The sequence below is a fragment of the Sorex fumeus genome, unplaced genomic scaffold (genome assembly GCF_029834395.1).
Source record: "Sorex fumeus unplaced genomic scaffold, SorFum_2.1 ptg000044l, whole genome shotgun sequence".
NCBI lineage: Eukaryota > Metazoa > Chordata > Mammalia > Eulipotyphla > Soricidae > Sorex > Sorex fumeus.
The window spans coordinates 33,383,413-33,396,186 of NW_026606101.1; the positions used below are offsets into that span (position 1 = coordinate 33,383,413).

At 38.6% G+C, this 12,774-nt stretch overlaps 1 protein-coding gene across 2 annotated transcripts in view; it reads left to right on the plus strand.

The window, feature by feature from the left end:
• The window catches only part of MACROD2 (mono-ADP ribosylhydrolase 2), a 2,391,823-nt gene that overhangs the window by 1,137,412 nt on the left and 1,241,637 nt on the right, over positions 1–12,774 (plus strand). The gene's annotated exons all lie outside the window — the stretch shown is intronic.

The window sequence follows — 12,774 nt, forward strand, 5'->3', positions numbered from 1 at the left end:
GTGGAACCAAATAATGAGTAAAAACATGTGACTCATAGTCTTGTTGCCACTGATCTTCTGCTTAAAAAAATAGAACAAGAAATTATTCTGTTTCCTTAGGGTATAAATTACTCATTGACGAAGAGAAATTCTGTACGTTATGTCCATAACATCTCTCTTCAAAATAATTTTCTTACTGTTGAGAAAGAAGGAAAATGTTTAAGTGTATAAAATTCCAGTAGTTTCTAAAGTAGTCATGGCAGACAAGAAAGTACAGTTCATTTTGTAAAAGGGAAGGTAAAATTTATTTGGGAGAATATGTAAAAGTAATGATTAATGTTCTCATTTATGGAATGCTAATTTATTTTCAGTAGGCCTCCCCTTAGATGATCATCTATAGCGATGAACAGTTGAGTCGAACCTTAACATTCATCTACAGTTTCAACCCTGCCCCCACATTTTACGATCAGAGTACTGGGATATCACAGTCAATAACATCTCTAGATTGCTCAGAAAGTTATGACCCTCCAGGGTCATTGTTGAATATTCTAAGTATAATTATATTTCACTCAAAGTTCCTAGCTCATACCTATAGATGAGCCAGGAAGATTCTTGTCTGAAAAATTAGGCAAGATTCTGAAACCCCAACAGCAGAAGCACAGCAAAGCCGTAAAGTGCAGGTTAGAAGCTGCTGCTCTTGATGTGCTCCAGTTACACTCCTTGATCTGGATAGAAGAGGTAGGTAGGAAGCCTAGATTGTCAGTTTCAAATTTTAAAGTCAGACATTATTAAAGGAAAATAGGGAAAAAAAGATGAGCAATTACTGCTTAATTTTTTACAACATTATTTCTTTTTGGCACGTGATACCATTGACACGGTGCAAAACTCGGTTGTTTAAGATTTTCTCTTCCCTGGGTTCTAAAAGTTTTCTTGTTCATACTGACTCACAGCTTGCCTAAAGAAGGACCCATATATTTCTTTGGTCCTAACTCTGCCTTGATGTGTTGTTTAGCCTAAATGGTTACTTGGGCTGAGCCAATCTCCCTGATCTTTTATTGTCTTGTTTAGAGCATAGCAAGACTTTTGAATTTCACTTTCCTTGAAACACTGTGTTCTTAGGTACATTGTATTTAGTCCCCCAAGTTCTTCTAGTCATCGGGAAGGTTTTTTTTTTTTAATTTTTATTGGTAAAACACCATGAGGTATAGTTGTAGACTTACAAATTTTTGTGCTTGGATTTCAGTTATCGGGAAGTTTTACCTGGGAAATTTAATTTCCTAGTATCTCTTGAAAACAATACCATTCTATTGACTTAGAACCGGTATTCTGTATGAAGTTTTTCATGCAGTTTTTGATAGCTGCCCCCCCCCCCTTTATTCACTCCTACCTAGGCAAGTGATCTAAATAAACTCTCAACGTGTTTCCTTGCTTTCTAGTTTCCTACTGAATTTGGTTGATGAACAGTGCTATCAGGAAGTCTTGAGAGGATAAAATTAAAGTATTTAGTTCTTATTGCAGTATTTACATTCTAGCACCTCCTACTTCTTACCTGATTTTTGATCCCTGGATAGGAGCAACTTGCTCATTAGCCTGAGGAAGGAATGGCATAAGCCCTAGCAGTCGCTAAGCTCTCTTCCTTGGAAGGGGAGGTTTAGGTTCATAAATAGGCTTGCTACTGATCACTTTCAAATTATTTTATTTGGAGGCTAGAAAAATACTCAAAGGGCTAGTGCAGATTCTTTCTTGTATGTGTGAGGTCTCAAATTCCACCCCGAATACTGTATGGCTCTAAGCACCACAGATGTCTTTCTAGTGGCCCCTAAGTACCACTGAACCTAAGAATTGAACTATCCAGGCTGATTTACTATTTATGGGTGTGGCTCTGTACCCCCCCCCCCCCCACAAGTACTGCTTCGAAGCATATCCTCTCACAGGCAAAATGAATATTACTTATTTTGAAAGTGTCATCTATTTCCTCTTGAGACTAAAGTATATAGCACTGTAGCACTTTCTTCTCGTTGTTCATCAATTTGCTCGAGCAGGGACCAGTGACGTCTCACAAAAAATTGTGAGACTTGTTGTTACTGTTTTTGGCATATCAAATACATCATGGGTACATTCTGTGTAATTTAGTAGTATTTACACATATTTTAACTTTTATATAATATTCACCTTTCAAAATGTGAAATACTACAAGAAATCTCTATGAAACAGGGTAGTTTATGGTTCAGTGAAGAATAACTGAATTGGATCTCTTAAACTCCTGCATCACTTCTTAACTGACCAAGAATTTCCATTGCATCAGTTTCACAGAAGACCTTATAATGTTTAACGGAATATAGAACAGAAAAAGAGGATTATTTAAGGTCTCTACACACTGAGGAAGATATATCATTTATGCATTTTCCACAGCCTTCTCATATCCTAAATGCAGAAGACCTCAGAACACATTTTTCATTCAAGTGAAAGTTTAATACTCTTCTAAATGGTGTCAGCCAAGGAGACTCAAGCTCATAGTGAAAAAAGGCACTTTTCCCTTCTCTCTAAGAACATCCTGACTTGCTTTTATTTTTGTTATTATTTTCTCTCTGAAGTGCATTCAGCTATGACAATGGGAGATGTCAGCATGCTATTGATGTGACTTTTGTAGAGAATGAGAAGTTAAATATTTGTCAGTAACTAGACACCTAAGTCTCCTGCCTCCGTACCTGGCTGTCTTCACCGGGGCCCCTTGGAGGAGGGCGGTTTGAGTTTCTGTCCCCGCCCGAGCAGAGCCCCGGCAGCTGAAGAACTCCGGTTCCAGCCACAGCCATGCTTAAGACCACTCTCCACATGTTTGGACGAGCCTCACACATGAAGGAACCGGCAGAGGAACCCAGGTGTGCAGGACCTGGGGCTTAGATCTCCAAGCCTGCTCGGATCAGGACTCGGCCTTCTCCACCCAGATTCCCCATCTTCCAGTATGTAGACATTACACCAATCAACTGCCACGGGCACTGCATAATTCCATCAATGGACAAGACCCAGAGACTATAAAACCCAGCTCCCGGAAGCGCATGGCTGCATTAATGGCCACGCAACATCTCATTATCTAGTTCTTACAATGGAGAATCTAGCAAGCTACTGAAAGTATCCTGCCTGCATGGCAGAGTCTGGCAAACTCCCCATGGCATATTCAATATGCAAAAAAAAAAAACCAGAAACAATGATGGATCTCATTCTCCTGATCCTGAAAGAGCCTCGAATGTGGCACTTTCTAAAATATCTGAGTTAGGATGAAGGAGCCGTTACTGGTGCCTGCTTTAGGAAATCAGTGAACAACAGGTTGAACGTGATACGGTGATGCATATACCTAAGGGAGAATAAGCATTTATCATCATTTTCCCGTGATGTTCAGAACATTTTAGGTTCAGAGTGTCAGGTGAAGCTATTGTGAAACTACTTTCTTCCATGGTTTACCCTTCGAATAATACCACAACTCATGCTCTGGTTTCTAAATTTGTCAATCGTATATGTGTATATGTTCATATATGTGAACCATCAGATTGTATCAAAGTGGAGAACGATAACTCTTACCCACAAAATTGTTATTCTATAAAAGTGTTTCAAACCAGCTAGATTTTTTGGAAGCTCTATTAATTTTTATTGTATTTATTTTATTTATTTTTAATTGATTCACCATGAGGTACAGTAACAAGACTTTCACATTTGAGCTTCGATCATACAGTCATCAAACACCCATCTCTTTATCAGTACCTGTTTTATTCTACCAAAATCCCCAGTATCTGACGCCCCCTTCCACACCTCCCCTTGCCTGTGTGGCAGACAATTTGCACAATACTCTCTTTCTCTACTTTAGTTATCTTTGATATTTTGAGACCAGTACCACCACCACTCATACCTGCCAAAAACACAATGCTAGACAGTGTTTTGTATTGCTTGTTATGGATACAATATAATGTCACACAGACACAAGAGTGGCCACACGGTATAGGAATTCAAAACGTTTAATAATTAGGATCTGAAGAGATCGCTGCAGCAAGTTTCTTGTGTCTGAGGTTTGTTTGTGTGTCTCTAGATCATTCCATGTAGGGGCTTAAATAGATGATGGCCAGATGTGGTGTCATCTTGGAGTTCCGTCAGGGCGGGGGGAAGAAATGCCCATCCTCCCCTGTCCTGTGATGCTTGGGATTTGCCGTCACCACCACAGTACCTGGAGTTTCTTCCTGACTTCTAGAAAAGGGTGGCCACCAGAGCTCCTAGAGGGCAGGCGGAGGGACAGAACCTGCTCCCAGCTTTTTTTTTTTAATCCTTCCAACACTTTTTAATGTGCAGATTTTTTTTCCTTTCCCTGAGCGGTCACACCCAGGAATGCTCAGGGGTCACTACTGTACTCATGGCTCTGCATTCTGAAATTACTCCTGGCTATGCTCGGGGGACCATATGGGATGCCGGGAATCAAACCTGGATTGGCTGCATACAAGGAAAATGCCCTACCCGCTGTACCATTGTTCCAGTCCCTCAAACCAGTGAGTTTATTCTCATTTTCACTTAGTTGATATGCTCTCTAAAATCTTTTTTGTTTGTTTGTTTGTTTTTGTTTTTCTTATAACACAGAACAATTTTTGAATGTCTACTGAAGTAGCTGTGAAAAATTATCTTATTAGAAGTGAAGGGATTTTACTATACTGAAGTGCTTTCTGGAAAATGCTATCACTTTCACTGTCATCCCGTTGTTCATTGATTTACTCGACCGGTTGCCAGTAACATATCTATTCACCCCAGCCCTGAGAATTTAGCAACTTCTCCTTTATTGTCTTTACCAATGATACTGTATTGGAGGCTCTTTCAGGGTCAAGGGAATGAGACCCATTATTGTTACTGTTTTTGGCATATTGAATGTGCTACGGGTAGCTTGCCAGGCTCTGCCATGTGAACACTCCGATACACACACACACACACACACACACACACACACACACACATATATATATTCTCTATGATTTGTTGTCTACTGTCTGAAACCCACCAAATATGGTGTGGTAATTATGGAAAATGGGTAGGGAGTGTCTTATGATGTGTCCAGGAATATATTCACTCATATGTGAGGTTCAACCTGAGCATGTGGAAAGCGGCCTGGAGAGTGGCAAGGGTTGAGTAGTGGAGGGCGGCTGCTGGGGCTGGGTCCCTTGGGGCAGGGAGAGCTTTCACGTGCCTCCCCTCTGGGTCACCCAGAGTGAAAACAGCCTGGTATGGAGTCCAGTGACATGGTTATGGGGGGCCTCATTTTATGCTCCCTTCTGGGGGAAGCAACTGTGAGTTCTGGAGGGTGGCCAATGAGGAGATTATCTGGTGCCGGCAAATAGTACTATAAAACATGAAAACTGTCCATCAGAGAAGAAAAGAAATAAGTTTCCAGGAATTATATTCTTAACACTGTGGTCTTTCTTCCTTGGTAATGGTACCACTCCCCCTCACTTACCAAACTGGAGCTATTCCTGAAGACCAGCACTCCTCTGTGTCCTTTATTTTAGAAATTATTTTTCTTTCAAGACTTCAACCATTCCCATAAATTATACAGCTCACCATCTTCTCCTTTATCCCATGTATAACATATGGTTTTAATCTTTTTGGCCTTCTCAAATTCTCTCTGGGACAAAATTGAATAAATGCAACATGAAGCACTTTTAAAACCTCAAGCAATTCAAATGAGCTGTACTTACAGTAAGACACAACCTGTTTATGGATAACTTAAAAATGCATCTTTGAACCTTCCCAGTTGGACAAAGTCCAAAACCACAGTTAGTGCTTCCTTTTCGCTCTTGAGGACAAGTCCAGCAAAGAAAATGGTCCTGAAAATTAGGCGATATCTTTACATCATCTCAGATATACTATATACAAGATCAAAACCAAAGAAGATTTCTGCTACTAGTATGGAAGAGAAGAAAATATAATATCTGATTCTGTCTGTGATGTAATTGTTTGCATTAAACAAGCATTATATCTGTGTGTGTTTACATATGCACACATGCCTCCATATGTTGAGGAGAATATAGTCTTTTTACCGTGATCTTTTCACTTCTTTTCATGAATATTCATACCTATTTAATTTAGAAATCATAGATCATTTCCTTAAAGTGACTTCTTTCTGCCCTTCTTTCCCCTTTCTTTTATTAAAATATACCCTCTACTATTTTATTTTATTTTTATCACATGTTTATTTTTCCCCCTACCATTTTAATAACTATACTTATCCAACTGTTGTCCCTGTTCCCCTTTACCTCTTCCTCTTAGTTTGTAACTCAGCCACAAATCTTTTATCTTATAGTATGCTAACCTTGGCATGTGCTTTCTTTCTGCAGATGACTTTATCAATATTGCTCTTGGTTCTGTTATTTTTAATTTTTTTCAACAAATATTTCCATTTTCTGTACCTTAGTAATAGCTGTTATTGCATCCTCTAAAGCAAAACATCATTCTTTGTGTATTTTTGACAATCCACTGATTCCATTGGATGCCCTTGACTGAAAATCCCAGTGCTTACCTATTTGCTTTGTTTATCATTATCTGGAAGTCCAAGCTGGTATTTAATGTAATTGATGTCTCTCATTCACTAATAGATGTTACATAATAATTATTTGGAAACTTTCTTTTGAATTGACATCATATTAAGGGCATGTGATTGAGCCCAAGAGCCTGAGAATATTTGAAAATAGTTGTTTATCGTATGTACCTCACAGTGTAGTAAGCTATCAATAGCTGCAGCTGGTTTCCCTTTTGTTAATAACTGTGCTAGAGGTCGATAAGTGAACATTGAGATTTTCAAATTTAATGTTCTTTCCTACTTACTGAAAGACAAAACACTTACTGGCTATAATACTCTAATGAAATGTAAAAAGTGAATAAAAAAGGACATGATATATATTAGTATGGAGTTGTATAATAAAAAGTAGTCTTATAGACACATTATTCTTTCTGTGTTTTAAATGTTTTTACATCATGGTTGTTTCAAATGAAGGATTTCTTCTATACTTCATAGGGATCTATGTGGTTCTATTAGTTAGCTATGAGACATAGAGTTTAAGGTTTCCAGTTATTAGTCATTAAGTTTACTAATTAGTATATTTCCTCCCTAATCACCATTTCTCCCCTCTTCAAATTCTGAAAATATGGCAAGACTGAATTTACATTTTTTCTTGTGACTCAATAAATATAGGACCACTTTTGGTCAATAGCTTGGAATAGAACATTAAAGGATTTCATTGCAATATAAGATCTATTTTGCCAGTATGATGAACAGCAATGATAATGTGGCTACTCAGTCAGCTTAGGTACCAAAACTTGGGATGAGAGACATGACAACTCTCATTAAACATGTAACATGAGAAAGAACATTTTAAAAACAAACAAAACCAAACTTTGTGGTTTAAAGCCACTGGGAGGTTGGGAGGAAAATTTATTATACCTTGTAACTTACCCTAACATGAGAGATAAATATGGTATGGTTGTGACTTTCTCTCCCTGATGGTATGACTTTTTGTAGGTTGATTAACCCTCTCATACGTTTTGCTTATCTTTACAAAAGTATATATAATTTTAGTTCCTACCTCACAAAATTATTATAAAGATGATATAAGATAATACTATATATGAAATGCTAACTACAGTTATTTACATACATATAATATTTTAAGTGGTATTTATTTTAGAAACTTGCCATCATTCTTAATTGAAAGGCAGATTATGCTCATGCTAAATTTAAAGAAGAAAGAAGGGTAAATGTGCAAGTGAAAAATCTTTCTCCTTAATATTCTTTCCCCATAAATCACATTGCCAATTCCAGATCTATCTACTTTTAAAAGTTTTTGTGAATGAACATAAACTCATATGTAATGTTTTACTTATTCTTGAAATTTAACAATACGTTTTGAATATTTTCCTTGTAATGGTTTCATAATACAGTACAGCATAATTGAACTGTGTTTTATACAATTTTTCAGTCAGGATCTTTTTTCCCTTTGTCAAATGGTTAATCTTGACTATCAGATTAATTAATTTACTCTTAAAAATGTAAAAGAGACTTATATACTAACATAAACTGCTAGCATCATATAAGAAAGTAGAAATAAAAATAATATTTTGTATGTTACTTGAAATAGTAAACATTAGTCCCTAAAAACTGAGAAATAAATACAATTAGAGATATCATCTTAAGAAGCACATTAGGGGTAGGGAGGAGTGAAAAACAGAAAGAAACAAAAGAGATGAGAAAGATGACAAAAAAAGAAGAAAGAAGAAAAAGACTAGTTGGCAATAGGAAAAAGCATGCATTTTGAAAGGCAATAGAAACTGCTACCCAATGGAAGTCCACATTTTCACTAGAAATACTATTCCAGCATTGACAATTATGGTTTTTTCAAAATAGTTTAAAAGTTGTGATTGTTAAATGTATGACTTTGATATTTTAAAGTTAGAAACTAGCTGACACTTCTTAATTTACAAATTAAATTTGTTGAGATGCCAATGGGTGAAGTTAAATGATGCTTTGTTTCCTTAACATACAAATTACAGTACAGAAACTAGGAAGATAGCAAAGGGTTTAGAGGCATATATTGTGCATATACCCATCCCTGGTTCTATCCCAGACCTGTAATTCTTTTCTTCCAGCTTCATCAGGTGTAGCTCTGTTGGTACCTCCATTCTAGTCACAACTATGGTGATTCTGGTGGCAGTGAATTCTTTTCTTTTTTTAGTGAGACACCATGAGGTACAGTTATAGACTTACAAATTTTTGTGCTTGGGTTTCGGTTATACAGTGATCAAGTACCCATCCCTCCACTAGCGTCCATCCTCCACCACCACGGGTCCCAGCATCCCTCCCACCCCCTGTACCTCCCATCCCACCCTGTCTCTATGGCAGGGCATTCTTTTTTTTTCTCTTTCTTATTGGGTCCTGTGGTTTGCAAGAGAGGCATTGAGTGGCAATCATGTTTGATCTATAGTACACTTTCAGCATGCTTCTCCCACCCTGGGAGGATCCTCCCAACACCCTTTATTTGGTGCTCCCTTTTCTATCTGAGCTCCCTTTCCCCCTAGAACATGCGGCTGGCCTCCAAGTCATGGAGCAAAATTCCTGGTACTAATCTCGGCCACTCCTGGGTGTTGGTCTCCCATTTTGTTACTTTATATTGCCCAGATGAATGTAATCTTTCTATGTCTATTCCTCTCTTTCTGACTCATTTCGCTTAACATGATACTTTCCATGTAGTACCACTTGTATGTAAATTTCATGACTTCATCTTTTCTAACAGCTACATACTACTCCATTGTGTAAATGTACCAAAGTTTCTTTTTTTTTTCCCTTTATTTTATTTTATTTTTTTTAAAGTTGTAGATTTACAATTTTTTGTGCTTTGGTTTCAATTATACAATGATCAGATACCCATCCCTCCACCAGTGCCCATTTTCCACCACCATGGATAATATCCCTCCCACCCCCATCCCCCCATCCCCCCTGTCTCTGTGGCAGGGCAATCCCCTGTGTTCTCTCTCTCCTTTTGGGTGTTGTGGTCTGCAAAAGAGGCATTGAGTGGCAAACATGTTCAGTCCATAGTCTACTTTCGACATGCATCTCCCCTCCTGGGAGGATCCTCCAAACATACTTTATTTGGTGCTCCCTTCTCTATCTGAACTGCCCTTTCCTCTAGGATACCCGGCTGGCCTCTAAGTTATGGAGTAATCCTCCTGGTGCTGATCTCAGCTATTCTTGGGTATTAATCTCATACTTTGTTACTTTATATCCCCCAGATGAATGCAATCTTTCTATGTCTATCCCTCTCTTTCTGACTCATTTCGCTTAGCATGATACTTTCCATATTGTACCACTTGTATGTAAATTTCATGACTTCATCTTTTCTAAGAGCTACATAGTACTCCATTGTGTAGATGTACCAAAGTTTCTTTAACCAGTCATCTGTTCTTGGGCATTCAGGTTTCTTCCAGTTTCTGGCTATTGTAAAGAGCGCTGCAATGAACAAACAAGTGCAGATGTCACTTCGACTATACATTTTTGCCTCTCTGGGATATATTCCCAGGAGTGGTATTGCTGGGTCAAATGGGAGCTCAATTTCTAATTTTTTGAGAATCGTCCATACTGTTTTCCAGAAGGGCTGAACCAGTGGACATTCCCACCAACAGTGAAGGAGTGTCCCTTTCTCGCCACATCCACGCCAGCATCGGTTGCTTTTGTTCTTTTGGATGTGGGCCAGTCTCTGAGGTGTGAGATGGTATCTCATTGTGGTTTTGATCTGCATCTCCCTGATGATTAATGATGTAGAGCATTTTCTCATGTGCTTTTTTTTTTTTTTTTTTTTTTTTTTTTCCCCTTTATTTTATTTTATTTTTTTTAAAGTTGTAGATTTACAATTTTTTGTGCTTTGGTTTCAATTATACAATGATCAGATACCCATCCCTCCACCAGTGCCCATTTTCCACCACCATGGATAATATCCCTCCCACCCCCATCCCCCCATCCCCCCATCTCTGTGGCAGGGCAATCCCCTGTGTTCTCTCTCTCCTTTTGGGTGTTGTGGTCTGCAAAAGAGGCATTGAGTGGCAAACATGTTCAGTCCATAGTCTACTTTCGACATGCATCTCCCCTCCTGGGAGGATCTTCCAAACATCCTTTATTTGGTGCTCCCTTCTCTATCTGAATAGCCCTTTCCTCTAGGATACCCGGCTGGCCTCTAAGTTATGGAGTAATCCTCCTGGTGCTGATCTCAGCTATTCTTGGGTATTAATCTCATACTTTGTTACTTTATATCCCCCAGATGAATGCAATCTTTCTATGTCTATCCCTCTCTTTCTGACTCATTTCGCTTAGCATGATACTTTCCATATTGTACCACTTGTTTGTAAATTTCATGACTTCATCTTTTCTAAGAGCTACATAGTACTCCATTGTGTAGATGTACCAAAGTTTCTTTAACCAGTCATCTGTTCTTGGGCATTCAGGTTTCTTCCAGTTTCTGGCTATTGTAAAGAGTGCTGCAATGAACAAACAAGTGCAGATGTCACTTCGACTATACATTTTTGCCTCTCTGGGATATATTCCCAGGAGTGGTATTGCTGGGTCAAATGGGAGCTCAATTTCTAATTTTTTGAGAATCGTCCATACTGTTTTCCAGAAGGGCTGAACCAGTGGACATTCCCACCAACAGTGAAGGAGTGTCCCTTTCTCGCCACATCCACGCCAGCATCGGTTGCTTTTGTTCTTTTGAATGTGGGCCAGTCTCTGAGGTGTGAGATGGTATCTCATTGTGGTTTTGATCTGCATCTCCCTGATGATTAATGATGTAGAGCATTTTCTCATGTGCTTTTTTGCCATTCGGATTTCTTCTTTGAGAAAGTTTCTGTTCATTTCATTGCCCCATTTTTGGATGGGGTTGGATGTTTTCTTCTTGTGGAGTTTAACCAGTATTTTGTATATCCTGGATATCAACCCCTTGTCAGATGTGTATTCGGTGAATATCCTTTCCCATTCTGTAGACTGTCTTTGTATTTTGGTCACTGTTTCTTTGGAGGTGCAGAAGCTTCTTAGTTTAAGATAGTCCCATTTATCTATCTCTGTTTTCACTTGCTCGGCCAGTGGCGTGGCATCTTTGAAGATACCATTAGCTTCAATGTCATGGAGGGTTTTGCCAACTTTATCTTCAATGTACCTTATGGTTTCTGGTCTGATGTTGAGGTCTTTAATCCATTTTGATCTTACTTTTGTACATGGTGTTAGGCAGAGTTCTGAGCCTATTTTTTTGCATGTAGCCGTCCAGTGATGCCAACACAATTTATTAAAGAGGCTTTCCTTACTCCACTTCACATTACTTGCACCTTTATCAAAGATTAGATGAGCATATGATTGAGGAGAGATGTCAGTGTATTCAACCCTGTTCCATTGGTCTGCAGTTCTGCCTTTGTTCCAGTACCATGCTGTTTTAATTATTACTGCTTTGTAGTACAGTTTGAAGTTCGGGAGGTTGATTCCTCCCATTTTCTTTTTCCCAAGAATTGCTTTAGCTATTCGTGGGGGCTTATTGTTCCATATAAATTTCAAGAGTGTTTGCTCCATTTCTTTGAAGAATGTCATGGGTATCCTTATAGGGATTGCATTGAATTTATACAATGCTTTCGGTAGTATTGCCATTTTGACAATGTTAAGTCTCCCGACCCATGAGCAGGGGATATCTTTCCATTTCCTCATGTCCTCTTTTATTTCCTGAAGTAGCGTTTTGTAGTTTTCTTTGTACAGGTCCTTTACTTCCTTAGTTAAGCTGATTCCTAGGTACTTGATTTTCTGGGGGCACAATTGTGAATGGGATTGTTTTTTTCATGTTGCTTTCTTCTCTCTCACTGTTTGCGTATAGGAAAGCCATGGACTTTTGGGTATTGATTTTATAACCTGCAACTTTACTATACGAGTCTATTGTTTCTAGGAGTTTTTTGGTGGAAGTTATTGGGTTCTCTAAGTAGAGTATCATATCATCTGCGAATAGTGAGAGCTTGATTTCTTCCTTTCCTACCTGAATGCCCTTAATATCTTTTTCCTGCCTAATCGCTATTGCAAGTACTTCCAGTACTATATTGAACAGCAGTGGAGAGAGTGGGCATCCCTGTCTCGTCCCTGATCTTAGAGGGAAGGCTCTCAGTTTTTCCCCATTGAGGATGATGCTTGCTGTAGGCTTGCGGTAGATGGCTTTAATTATGTTGAGGAAGGTCCCCTCTATACCCATTTTGGCTAGG